The following is a 9,584-nucleotide window of genomic DNA, read 5'->3' on the forward strand; positions in this document are numbered from 1 at the left end:
TTCTAACTTTTGCCACAAAAGTTTTATTCTCTTAACTTTTTACCACAAAACTTTTGTGCTTTTTTTTGCTTTTCCTACTTCTTACTTTCGACACGCAAGTTTCATTTTCCTTATTTTTCACCACATAACTTTTTACTTTTAGTCAACATAGTTTCACATTCTTACTCTTTGTCACATAGTTCAGTTTCTTTATTTTTAGCACAAAAGTTCTATTTTGTTTATTTTTTTCTAACTTTTGCCACGAAATATTTTCTTTACTTTTTATCACATAAATTTACTAAATTTTTCACCCTTTTACTTTTTTTTCACAGCACTTTCATTTCTTTTACTTTCTGCACGACAGTTTTCTTTTATTTACCTTCTGTACTTTTATTTTTTATTTTCACTTTTTGCACTAAAGTTTCGTTTTTGTTACTTTATATACTTTTTTAATTCTAAATTTCGACACGAAAGTTTCACCTTCTTTACTTTTTACCACATAACTTTTGGGTTTCTAAATTTTGTCAACGAAGTTTCATTTTCTTAACTTTTTAGCACATAGCTTTAGGTTTCTCAAGTTCAGCCACTAAAGTTTCGTTTTTTTTACTTTTTACTATATAACCTTGAGTTTTCGCCATGTAACTTTAGATTTTATAACTTTTGACATAGAATTTTTCTTTTCGTTGCTTTTTATGATTTTCTTTTTTTAACTTTCGACACGAAAGTTTTATTTTCCTTATTTCTCACCACTTTTGGATTTTTAACTTTTGTCAACAGGGTCTCATATTCTTAACTTTTTACCACACAAGTTTACTTTTATCAACTTGAGCCACAAAAGTTTCATTTTCTTTCCTTTGTATGTTTTACGTAGCGTCATCTGTCCCGGGGCAACGCCCGGGTTAAAAAACTAGTTATTATTGTATAATAGTTGAAGAAGAAGGAATAAACTGCTCAGTGCCGCCTTCCGCGGGTTTTGAGCCCCAATACCTCGACGGTGTATGAGAGAGGTTGAAATGTAGGCAGACCTTATCTCTATCTAGATAGAGAGGCTACTTCCATTTTTTACGCTATTATTGTATAATAGTAATAGTAATAATACCTAATAATCATCTTGATAAAAAGGAATTCATAACATATCAAATGTAATCTATTAATATTGTCTTTTAATTTTACCATTTGATCATATCTTGTGTGAGGATCATATAGTTAGGAGAATCTTTAATAAGAGCATATATTTGGGTTGGATTAATATTTTTTAATGGGATAAGTATCCTGAAATGTAACAAATTTTGGACGAATGTCTATAGTAGGAAATAACTAAAGTTTTGTGTATTGTATGTAAACAACTTAAAAAAATGTTTATTGTATATAAGAAAACATACGTGACGACTATATAGAGGTGTCACTTGTTTGATTTAAATTGGTTGAATACATTTTCTTACATACAATAAACATTATTTTCGAGTTGTTTACATACAATACACACAACTTTAGTTATTTTCTATTATAGACATTCTTTCAAAGTTTGTTACATACTTATCCCTTTTTTAATTTCTCACCCTTAAAGATCTTTGGATAAAATAGGCCGACTTTGCATGGTTCACTCTCATTATGTTTCGGTAGGGACGTAGCACATAGTTATACTTGTAGTTTTGTTTGATTACAAGTTATCTTATTGATTTTATAAATACATTCTTTTGTTTCGGTGTTTGTTGCAGGTTTAAATTTTAGTTTTGATATTTATCGGATATGTTGCCTAAAATAAGACATGTTGATGACAATAATAATAATAATAATAATTCCAATAAGAAGCCATGCCTCAACGGTTGTTCTTCATACACAAAGTCCGTGGATTCGGAACTTGTGAAGTCTGCATTGGATAATAGTATGCAGGTTGATATTGATGAGGATCTACATAGCAGACAACTTCTAGTGTATGGACGTGAGACGACGAGACACATTTTAGTTACCATATAAAATTTCTCACATCATGTGGCTTAATGTGGTATTTATTCAATTCGTCGTTTTCTCATTGTTTGCAGCAAAAAATCTTATACTTGCTGGTGTTAAGTCTGTGACATTGCATGATGAAGGCTCCGTGGAGCTTTGGGATTTGTCGAGTAATTTCACTTTTTCAGAAAAAGATGTTGGCAGGAATAGAGCTCTTGTCTCCCTCCAGAAGCTGCAGGAACTCAACCCTGCTGTCCTTGTTTCCGTTTTTCCTACTAAGCTGACCAAAGAACAACTTTCTAATTTTCAGGTACCCATTTACTTCACTTATGCGCATTTATTCTTCGAGTATTTTTAGTATTTCCTTTCTCTGAATTGCCTCAATTTTGGCTGGTTATCACTATATTCGGTCAAAGGGGTAAAAGTATGTTGTGATAATTAGTGTAGGATCTTGATACGAACTGACTAGAAAAACAAATACATAGCCTATACTCGGGAGATAAGCCAACTCTCCCAAGGATATGAAATTACAACTCTAATGCCCAACTTAATAGATTGAAGAGAAACCCTACTTTAGTCGTGATCTCTATCAAAAAAAGAACATATGTAACTTCTTTAAAGACCAATATGTAAACTAAATGTCAAGGACTCGGCTTGATATAACCACGAAGTTCGTTTGTAGCGAATCCAAGTTGCAGAGGTTCAGTCATCAGTGAAAGGAACAAGCAATCTGCCTTAGAAACGTAGGAACGATAGATTGACACATACATTAGAAACAAACAAAGCTTTCATTTCTAGGGAATGGTAGCCACTTGAGACTAACAGGCTCACAAACCTTAGGTTGAAAAAATTACACAGCTAAGTTCTTAAACAAGGATGATGCATAGTCTTAACAACCTTAGATGTTGTGTCCAAGTTGCTTCGGTGAATTAAATCTTCTGAACTTATAGAATGAATGCTTTTATTAATTTTTTGTTTGCCAAGGCATGATGTCTAGTATATATGTTCCTCTAATAGCATAGGATAGGAACTTATATCGCATTAGATTAATGACATGATTATTTGTTTTGGAAATTGATAATTTACTGTTCTATAATGTTTTCAGACTGTAGTCTTTACCAATATCGACTTGAAAACAGCTATTGAGTTTGATGATTACTGCCACAACCATCAGCCCCATATTGCTTTCATCAAGACTGAAGTCAGAGGACTTTTTGGTAACATTTTCTGTGATTTTGGCACTGATTTCACCGTAGCTGATGTTGATGGCAAGGAACCACATATTGGCTTCATTACATCTATTAGCAATGATTACCCTGCACTTGTAACATGTATTAATGATGAAAGATTGGAGTTCTAAGATGGTGATCTTGTCAAGTTTTCTGAAATTCACGGGATGGCAGAACTTAATGATGGAAAACCAAGAAAGGTTAAAAGCTGTACGCCACACTCGTTTTTTCTTGAAGAAGATACAACCAGTTTTGGCAAATATGTTAAAGGTGGTATAGTGACGGAGGTTAAACAGCAAAAGTTCCTGAATTTTAAGCCACTGAAAGATGCACTTAAAACTCCAGGCGAGTTTCTGTTGAGTGACTTCTCTAAGTTTGACCGCTCTCCTCCTTTGCATCTAGCATTCCAGCACTTAATAAGTTCATTAGTGAATTTGGGCGGTTGCTGGTTCAGAAGATGATGCACATGAGTTCATTTCTACAGCCACCACCATGAATGAGAGCTCAGGAGATGGAAATTTGAATGATCTCAATCCAAAACTTTTACGAGTTTTTGCTTATGGGGCGCGAGCCATGCTTAATCCCATGGCTGCCATGGCATAGTTGGTCAAGAGGTTATCAAGGCATGCTCTGGAAAGTTCCATCTACTTTTTCAGGTTAGGCTATACATAATACTTGCATATTTAAAAGTCAGCGTTATTGTGGCTCCCTTGAGTCTGCTTCTTGATTAATCTTTTGAGGTCAACCCTGGATGTTGCAAGAGGGGCTCGGTGTGTTGGGATGAGTTGGGGTGGTCTACCCATTCACTCGTTGTCCTTTCTAAAAGAAATTTATAATAAAACATATTCACAGTTTGATACTAATCAAGAGGCCCATTGGGTTGGGCCAGACATGATGGCGCATATTATTACTATTATTATTATTATTATTATTATTAAATTTAGTATCTTGTACACCAAGTTAGGGTAAGTTGTCAGCTTGGTTAAATAAGGCCATTAGGTCACCGTTTCGAGTATGGAGATTATTATTATTGTTCTTAGGAACTATGGTTGCTGGGGCATTAATCCAGATAGGGCCACTGGGTATTAATCCAGATTATCTATCGATTGTCTCATCTTTTAATTATTTTCTGTTTTATTCTTATTGTGTTGCTACTTTCGGGTCTGATACACATCAATTGGTATCAGAGCAATCTTTCCTGCAACCTGTGGTAAAAAAAAAAAAACAGTTCATCATGCGAACTGTTCATCGCGTTCCTGTTCGTCCAGAAAAGTTACTGTTCGCCGTGTTACTGTTCATTGGGGGGGGGGGGGGGCAGATCAGCGGGCAACATGGAATCTGCCTTGGAAAAGATCATGGCTATTATCCAAGAGGGTACTGTTGAAGAATATTGCCTTTCGTTTCAAATCTTATTCGATCAAGTTAAAAATCTAGAAGAAATTTCTGAGATCTACGCTATATATCTATTCATCTATGGTTTAGATACTGAAGTTAGGGAGATATTTGTTAAATGGCATCAATATAGCTGCTCTAAGCTGAAAGATGTGATGTCATTGGCTTTAGAAATTGATTCTAATGGTTTGCAAGATTCATTCTCTCCTTTTGATCCTACTTCTTCTCTTTATAAAGAAGATTTGGAGTTTGATTTAAAAAAAAGAAGAGAACAAGGCTGTTTTTAGTGCTGGAGTTGAAGATGTGGATATTACTGAAGGTACAAAATCATGTCAAGAAATCAGTATGGAGCTCGAGAAAGAAACCACGGTGTCTGTTAAACTGGTGGTGGTGGAAAATATACGTGAAGACTATGCTAAACTAGCAGATGTTTGTGATAGCCGTGCTATAAAGCAAAACAAATATGATTCTGTAGTAAAGTGTTCTAATAAACTGCTTTGGGGTTGGTTACTTGGGACAAAGACAATAGCAGCGGAGACCTTTGAGGAGAAACCTATTGCAACAGATTTTACTTTTGAGAATCAAAAACAAGAGTTACTAGAAAAGAAATTTTGTTGCAAAGGCGTTGGAAGAGAAGTTCATTTTGATCCTGACTTCTCATGGGATCCCGGAATTACTCAAGACAATTTTTTTGAAGCTAACACCTTGAGGACAAGGTGTTTTTTGCAGGCGGGAGTAATGATACTAATCAAGAGGCCCATTGGGTTGGGCCTGACAAGAGGGCGCATATTGTTATTATTATTATTAATTTAGTATCTTGTGCACCAAGTTAGGGTAAGTTGTGAGCTTGGTTAAATGAGGCCATTAGGTCACCGTTTCGAGTATGGAGATTATTATTATTGTTCTTAGGAACTAGGGCTGCCGGGGCATTAATCCAGATAGGGTCACTGGGGCATTAATCCAGATTATCTATCGATTGTCTTCTCTTTTAATTATTTTCTGTTTTATTCTTATTGTGCTGCTACTTTCGGGTCTGATACACATCATTACGGATACAAAAACATTACTTTTAGTATTTATAACTCTTTCTACTAATAAGACCCTCATACACTCTAGCTTAGATTTGTTAATCTGAACAACGTGAGACGTAAACAACCCAAATCAACTCATTTATAAGTTTATGAGTTGAAATTGCCACCTCTAGTCTACAATCTGTATTCGGATCTTGAGTTGGTCTTTGATGTTTTAAATATGATTGTACAGTTCTTTTATTTTGACTCGGTTGAGTCACTTCCCGCTGAACCAGTGGAACCAAGTGAGTATATGCCTTTGAAAAGTCGTTATGATGCCTAAATTTCAGTATTTGGAGCTAAATTCCAGAAGAAATTGGAAAGCACCAAGTCTTTTGTTGTAGGATCCGGCTCATTGGGTTGTGAATTTTTGAAAAATCTAGTCTTGATGGGTGTTCCATATGGCAGTCAAGGGAAATTGACTGAAATTGACTGTCACTGACAATGATGTCATCGAGAAAAGCAATCTCAGCCAACAATTTTTATTTCGTGACTGGAATATTAGGCAGGCAAAATCCACTGTTGCCGCCTCTGCAGCTGCATTGATTAACCCTGATTTTCAGATCGAAACATTGCACAGACCGAAAACGCCTTTGATGATTTATTCTAGGAGAATTTAAATGTTGTCATTTATGCGTTAGACAATGTCGACACGAGGCGTTATGTTGATTATTGATACTTATTTTTCCAGAAGCCGCTTCTAGAGTCTAGTACACATGGGGCTAAATGCAACACTCAAATAGTTATTCCACACTTGACTGAAAACCATGGTGCCTCTAAGGACCCACCAGAGAATCGAGTACCCATGTGGGTTGTGCAATCGTTCCCATATAAGATTGACCACTGTCTGACCTGGGCATGGTACGGTCAGAATTCGAGCCGCTACTTGAGAAAACGCCAGCAGAAGTTAACGCCTGTCTCTTGAATACTGCTTAGGTTCGTGATAATTTACAACAGATTTTTGAGTGTCCACAAAGAAAAATGTGAAACATGTCAAGATTGCATCAGTTGGGCGCGTAAGGTAATACCCTTTTTTTTTCTTTTTCTTGCAGTATGTAATCTAACCCCACAGACACAAACGCGATCGAAATAGTGTATTTTTGTTTGAGATTACAACTTTGGGCAATTTATCTGTAAATGACTTGATTTGGGTCTTTTACAGATCGTATAAGGGAAAAAAAAAAACTAAAAGGGGAATCGGTCAAATGACGTTAAGTTGCCCAAAGGCTATTTGAAATTGTTACAACCTACCAAATCGTGTTATTTAAAGATTTCTTTGAATAACATAACATGTTTCTATAATAATGAACACATTAGTAATACACATATAATAATTATAGAAAGCTGGGAGAAAGTGTGGGCTTGTCTTATTTGACCGTGCCAAAATTTGGTGACCAGTTTAAACTGTCCAATGCAGCAATCTTGCACCTCCACTATATGTATATTCTGATCCAAAGTTTGTTCAAATCATATAATGCTTGTGTACTTATGTATATTAAAAAATTGTTAGGTTTGAGGATTACTTTTCCAATTGTGTCAAGGAAAGGATATATTTATTCCCAGAAGACAGCGCCAATGCTACTGGAACTTCATTTAATCATTTTGGAGAGCACCAAAGCGTTTCCCATGCTTGCTTGAGTTCTCTGTTATGGACTCGAGCCATCTAAGTTTTGTATTGGCTGGCTCCATTCTTGGTGCAAAAGCATGTGGCATTTCTGTTCCGGATTGGGCTAAAAGTCCCAAGAAACTGGCTAAGGCAATTGATCAGGTCTCTATCCCTGATTTCCATCCAATGCAGGGTATTATAAATATGATTAATGATCGTTTTGTGACCAAGGAATTAATCGAGAAGATAGAACAGTGGAGAATGTTTCTTCCATCTGCATATACCATGATGCCTATTGCCCTATTGATTTCGAGATGGTATGCACTTTCACTCACCCATTTGCATGTGTATATATGTGTATATATGTCTAGAGGAAAGTTATTTGTAGTGCTATACTTTTTATAGTACATGTGTACACTTCTTTTTCCTTCTTCCTTTCATCTCCGACCACCACCACCACCACCATCATGATCCTCCGGCGACGGCGACCATCTCCGGCGAGACTTGCACATGTGTAAGTACAACTTTTTTAGCATTTTAGTGTTTAAAATTTCTAAGTTTTTTCCTTCGCGAGACAACCACCACCGGTCACCATCATCTCCGACCACCCCAACCACGGCGCCGGGAGCAAGGGCTTCGCCCGTATCGTAGCAAACTGTCACCATCTCTTGGATCACCGCCCATCAAATCCATACGATTCCCATATGCGTCCCTTGACGGTCAGTTTAGAACGGATAAGGGCCTCTGGCCCGTACCGCATCCACCCGAAAAAGAACTTGATTCTCACCGGAAAGTTAACTTACACATGTGTAAGTCTCGCCGGAGATGGTCGCCGTCGCCGGATGACCATGGTGGTGGTCGGAGATGGAAGGAAGAATGAATAAGAAGTGTGAAAGTTAACTTACACATGTACTATAAAAAGTACATGTACTACAAATAACCCACCCCTATATGTCTATATATATATATATATACAGAGAGAGAGAGAGAGAGAGAGTTGTTGACACAAAGGATGGGTTGGGTAACAAGTCTAAATTTACAATTGAAAACGAGCAAGATTTAAGTGTATCTGGGGTTGTTTTTGTCCAAAAAATCAGTCGGAAAATTTACAATCGTTTTATAATTTTACACATTTTCTTATCCTTTGCATTGACGCAGTATACAATACTATCCAGGTTAGAAAATGGTCTAAATGAGAAACTAGGCTATATTACTAAAAAGAGTAAATCCCCTGCATCTGTTGTCTTCAAAAGTTTTGGGGCAAACAACAATCATAAGGGGTCTGAGATAATCCATAAAAACCAATTGTCGTTATAATGCATTTTTTTTTTCATAAAATTTAGGGGGTTTTATGCGTTAAAGATACAACATAACCTGAATAGACCCAATTTAGAGTTCATATTGTTGTGTATAATATTCATGCGGGCATGTGGTGTTAAATCTTGTTTCGAATTTGATACCTGCATATAATTTCACTCTTTAATACATATCAATTTTTCTACGATGATGACAGAAATTACCATATGGATTTCATTGCTGGACTTGCCAACTTGAGAGCAAGGAATTTCGGAATCCAGTAAGTTGACAAGTTGAAAGCCAAGTTTATAGCCAGAAGAATTATCCCTGCAATTTCTACCTCAAAAACAATGGCTACTGGTCTGGTATGTCTCGAGCTATACAAGGTCATTGACGGTGGACACAAGGTACAAGATTATCGTAATACTTTTGCCAACTTTGCGCTCCCTCTTTTTACCATGGCAGAGCCGGTCCCACCTAATGTCATAAAGCAGCACCGGACATGAAGTGGACAATGTGGGACATTTGGATTATCGAGGGCAACCCTACATTGCGGGAACTCATCAAATGGCTATGGCTTGCAAATAAGGGACTTGATGTCTTGATGCTTGTAGCATTAGTTTCTTTTGGAACGTGGATGTTGTACATGAGTGTGATGTCTAATGGCTTGTAAAGATGAGGAGAAAAATGAACTTTACATCCCTTTTTATCTGTGTACTTCACATGCAGGTGATTGATATTATTAAGCATGCATTTGTTGGGACATATTGACTATCTAAGTACTTACTATGAATATAATAAACTCCGTATTTACCATGCATCCTATTAATGTTTATGTATTTACAAGAATTACATTCATTGAATCTGATGACCTTTGTGAGTCCAAGTTCATTTATACACAATCAAAGGGTGTTTGGTACAAACAAGAGAAATGGAAATATGTAGAAATTCAATCTTGTAAATAATAAACTTAAACTTGCTTGCGTTACGTGAGGTGTGAGCAGATTGCAATTTTATTTGTCATGATGCAGCTAAGACATTGTAAGTTGTAATTATAAAAAT

The 9,584-nt window shown here is 36.3% G+C and overlaps 1 pseudogene; it reads left to right on the forward strand.

Annotated features, from left to right (window-relative positions):
• The first annotated feature begins 1,728 nt into the window (after positions 1–1,728).
• LOC122587850 lies at positions 1,729–9,263 on the forward strand (annotated as a pseudogene).
• Positions 9,264–9,584: the final 321 nt, after the last annotated feature.

Source organism: Erigeron canadensis, chromosome 2, assembly GCF_010389155.1.
Source record: "Erigeron canadensis isolate Cc75 chromosome 2, C_canadensis_v1, whole genome shotgun sequence".
NCBI lineage: Eukaryota > Viridiplantae > Streptophyta > Magnoliopsida > Asterales > Asteraceae > Erigeron > Erigeron canadensis.